The sequence below is a fragment of the Drosophila willistoni genome (genome assembly GCF_018902025.1).
Source record: "Drosophila willistoni isolate 14030-0811.24 chromosome XL unlocalized genomic scaffold, UCI_dwil_1.1 Seg141, whole genome shotgun sequence".
Classification (NCBI taxonomy): domain Eukaryota; kingdom Metazoa; phylum Arthropoda; class Insecta; order Diptera; family Drosophilidae; genus Drosophila; species Drosophila willistoni.
In genome coordinates this window covers 9,399,889-9,404,849 of record NW_025814052.1, presented here as the reverse complement: position 1 = coordinate 9,404,849, position 4,961 = coordinate 9,399,889, and the positions used below count along the sequence as shown (strand labels likewise).

Sequence of the window (4,961 nt, the reverse complement as noted above, 5' to 3'; positions counted from 1 at the left end):
CCTGGCTGGGCTCGGTACTTCGACTGCGACTGCGACCGAAACTCAAACTGAAACTGGGCATAAAGGCATAGGCTAGCTTTGATTACCATCGCTGTTTGCTTTTAATCATTGGCCTTATCACAAACAACATCGGCCCTGCGATTATCGCATTGGAGAAGGCGCACTGATTACGCATTCTATATGGCATACCCACAACCCCTCCAGCCCCCCTCTCTACCCTACCCTACCCCTGCACCAACGAGACAAGCATTAACCCTTTTTGGGTGCTTTGAACTCTCCGCCTTCGCATCGTAGTTGATTTAGTTAATTAAATTCGTATTGTTGTTTAAACAGCAGTCACTTAATGTTTGATCGCATTCATATTTGTCAATTTGTTTAGGCTAATTAGCCATGATCTCCTTCTCTCTCCCATGCAGGACCGTATTGGATGGCTAACAATAGTTTGGAAAAATTTGTTGCTCTGTGTTAGAGAACCCAGTGAAATGTTCAAAATCTACATGGAATTGGTTTGATTTAGTGAATTATGAAAATAGAAACCTGATGCCAGATCATTTGGGTTATCGGAAAGTCAATTAAAAAGTTTAGCATATAGATTAGACAATTTAACAATCGGCCCCTGGAGTCGGAGCGGTGTTTTAATCATTTCATTTGGCAACAAAAACAAAAACAAAAACCGTCAAGTGGCAATCGATCAAATACAAGTAGTATATAGAATAATCCGTCCCTGGATTTGTTGCGTTTAATCATTCATTCCACAGCTCCGTCAAGTGGCAGTCGATCAGAGCCAATTGATCAAATATAGACTATCAATAACCAGCAATGACTATTTTCGCCTTTTCACAATAATTACATGTTTTTGGGGCTTTCAGTTCAGGTAAGGTCTGGGGTCTGGGGTCTGTGGTCTGGGGTCTGGGTCTTCTGCACCTGATAAGCCAGCTCGTATCTCACCTGACTGGAAAGGAGTGCATAATAAAACTAATTCGAAATATTGTTTAACAAATTGCTCTCATAAATTTTCATTTCGCTCAAGAATGTGGATTGCTGTGTGACTTTTGGAAAGATAAGTCAATTTCCAAATCCATATATAGGTGAATACATATGTATACATATATATATATATATATAAATAAACTTGCTTTCTGCGTTTTATATTCATTTGCATAATGATTGAACTAAATGACTAAATTGGAAACTCACACACGCAAAACCGCAAATTAATTATCTATGCGAAATGCGTTTTTATGCCTTAACATGGCCAAAAAAAAAAACCAAACAGAAGCAAAACTTCAATTGAAAGAGCCAGTTGGCCTGGCATACCATTTCAAAGGCAAAAATGCAGGGTATTACATTTGGTTGGATAATATTTCTATAAAAAAATACTACTAAATTTCATTTATCCAGATCCAAAAGGGGCATGAAACCTACAAATTTACTTACGATTGATCGAAATGTAGAGATTTATGCCATATGAAAATTTTGTATCATTCTTAAAGGCCTTTTTGGTCTTTAAATGGTCTCCTTATTCTCTCCAAATTAGAGCAACCAACGGGAGACTATAAGTGGTTGCCCATCCTTCGCGTTTCGAAGGGACTAGCAGGCCGGGATGCCCGGGATGCCCTTGTGTTTCTCCTCGCGCTTGCGATTAATCAATCTCGAAAAATTATAAGAGATTTTTCGACCCACTAGAGTCCTGCGCGACGTAAATCGAAAAAGTCGATACAACTGGCTATCATCATGTTGGTAAACGAACCACGATTTGTCGTTAGACGAAATGGCACACGAGTGTCCTTGGAACGCATTGGTCCCCAAAGTTCCTCGAACCATGGTGAAAAGGCAGCGTTGTACTTCGACTTGTATCCTCGATGGCCAACATTGCTCCCGTTGGGATAACAGAATTGCTGGATTGCAAAACCAAGTTTCGAGCAAATCGAGTGAAAATTCATCAGCTCGTACGGCATTTTGTATATCCTTGTAGAAATCCTAAAGGCGATGTTCTAAAAAATTGGCAACTATAAGGTATAACTTACTAGCTCCTTGCGAAACCCTCGAACAAGCTTTAACTTACTTATAAAGTTAATCAAATCCTTGCAAAATCCTCGAAGAAATTGTAACCTTCTTGCGATGGTGAACTTCTTTGTTTCTCATTGAACAAGTTAATTTATCTTTTGTAACAAAATACTCGAAAAATCCTGGAACAAGTTTTAACTTACTCGAGATCATCCTTTCGTTAAAATGTATGGTCCTGTGTAATAACCAAGTGTGAGTGAGGGAAGGCAATCGGCTGCCTCGTTTAACCCTTTATAGCCATGTGGGTCTTAAAATATCACAGTGAAATATTATTTCCTTACTTATGTTAATTTGAAGTAGCATTTGTTTGCACATCTGCTAACCTTCTATTCAATGTTGAACGAGTAGGTAATGGAAATCCTTTTTTATATACAGTAGAATCAGGTTATAACGACTATAACGTTCGTCCGGTTATAGCGAATAAAGTTCGATGAGTGATTGGTTGGTCCCAATACAAACTTATATGTATGAAAGGGCTTCCGGTTAGTACCGCTCCGGTCCCTTGAGCGTCGTTATATCCGGATTCTACTGCAAATGGTTGCATGCTCGAGGTCCTGCAGTCATCGAAATAAAAGTTGCTGCTTTTTCCACCAAGTGGCCAGTGGCTTACTGCTTTAAACAGTCCTTTTCCCTTTGCTTACTACAAAACTTCTGCTTTTGACCCTCGTTTTTCATCGACAAGCCATTATTTCTTTGACAAATATTAACGTTTTAATAATAATTTATATTAATATATATATTCATTATGTCTGCGTGCCCGAATTGGGCACATTCAATCGCTGCATTTTCAATAGGCGCCCATTAGAATCTTTTTACATTTAACCTCAGAGGCTTTAAAATGTTTTTTCAATCAGGCTGCACCCAAGGCTTTCTTCCCACAACTTCTTATTTTCACTCCAGGTCCATGAAAGAAAGTTTTGTAGCCATTCTAAACCTATGAAACGAAATATTTGAAAGGCTTTAACATGGTTTAACTCAAATTCTCAAATCCTTGCAACATACTTAGACAAATTACCTTGTGAAATACTTTCAAATAATCTTGAACAACAAATTTCATTGTGAAATACTTTTAGAAAGCTCTTAACAATTTCTTATTTACAGACATGGACGAGTCGAGACCAGACCAGACCAAGTCGATTGGACTTGATTAAACACAGTTGTTCAAATTTTCCACAAAGAAATGTCCATAAAGAGGATAATTATCTGGTTTGCCTAACGATTGGATCAATGAAATCAGTAATACAAATTTCCTTATTTCATTTTTGTGGGATTATATCTTGGCAGAAGTCATTAACTCAAGGATTAGCTCTGAGCCAAGTTAAGCGGAACCTACAATACATTTCAATGAAAATAAAAGATGTATTCTTTGCTTATGTTCCAAATAAATTAGTGTTGTTGTTTTTTTTTTTTTTTTTGAAAAGGGGAAAAAATGCAATTCTTTTATTTTGTCAATAAATTTGTTTTTGTTTTATGTTAAATTTCATGTTTTTTTTTGTTTGTTTTCTTTGAATTTGTTCTCACGCTTTGAGTGTGTTTGTGTGTGTTATATGTGTGTGATGAATATATGTATGTATGTGTGTGTGTGTTTATTTTTTAATTATTAATATTCAATGTGTAAGAAAAACATTTTTATTTAATTATTTATATGTATATACATACATACGAATCTATGTATATGGGGGGAATGTTGCAGTTTGTTTTTTATTTTTTTCATTTTTACTTATTCATTTTTTGTTTTTATTTTTCCTTTTAGCATTTTGCTGTTGTTGTTGTTCTTGTTTAGAAATATCTGCCTATGAATTTTGCAAGTTACAATAAACAAAAACAAAAAACAACCAACAATAATGCAAATAAAACAAATCAAAAAGAAATAAAATGCAATTTGTTGCTGTTGCTGCTTAAAAACTAAAAACACACACACACACACAAAATACAAAGAAGAAAAAAAAAACAAATCAAAAATTGATATAGATAAAGATAAGTATATATAAGTATATATATATATATATATGTATATGGAATATAAGTATATATATATATATATATGTATATGGAATATATGTATATATAGCTATAATAAAAACTAAACTAATGAATGCTAATGATAAATGGCCAAATGTACTTATGTATATGGAAAATTGGCAACCATCGTGTGAGAGAATATGAGATGAGATGCTCAGATGTTGAGAAATAAAAAAAAAAAACATTTGAGACAATTAAACCAACAGAAAATCGAACTAGTAGTATATACACATACATATGTATGTATATAAAATGTATATATATATATATATAATTTGATATAATAAATACATTGCATATAATAATAATATTAATAATAATAATAATTATACGTGGAGACAAAGAAAAGGAATTACAAAATAATTCATTGAGACAATAATATAATAATAATCATAATAATAATAATAATAATAGTACGTAATAATAATTGTGTTTAAATTGTAAATATCACAAGCAGAACCTCACTTGCATCGTTGATAAATGAATGTATATATATATATATATATACATGCATTTCTGTATGTGTGTAAGTGTTTATGTGTATGTATGTGGTGTTCATTTTGGCAATAATTGAAAAATAGTTACTTGGATCAACTACATCTCTCGTTGAATTATAAGAAAACCAATATTAAATTTACAATTATAAAAAACAAAAACAATTAAATAAATTGCTATATACAACACACACATACATATGTATATATTGCAATAGCAAGTTCCAAATTGAATATAGATTGAAAAAGGAATCTACATGGTACACTAAAATATAATTAGAATTGAAAAGCTATAATCTCAGGATTTTTGGAATTTTATAAAGAAAAAAATATATATATACGTTTCATCAACGAGATGAAAAGTAGAATATTAAATTA

The 4,961-nt window shown here is 33.1% G+C and overlaps 1 long non-coding RNA gene across 1 annotated transcript; it reads left to right on the top strand.

Moving 5' to 3' along the window:
* Positions 1–746: 746 nt before the first annotated feature.
* Positions 747–3,467, top strand: LOC124460494. Its single transcript, XR_006954401.1, has 2 exons — positions 747–874; positions 3,169–3,467. It is a non-coding gene; the product is annotated as an uncharacterized LOC124460494 (long non-coding RNA).
* Positions 3,468–4,961: the final 1,494 nt, after the last annotated feature.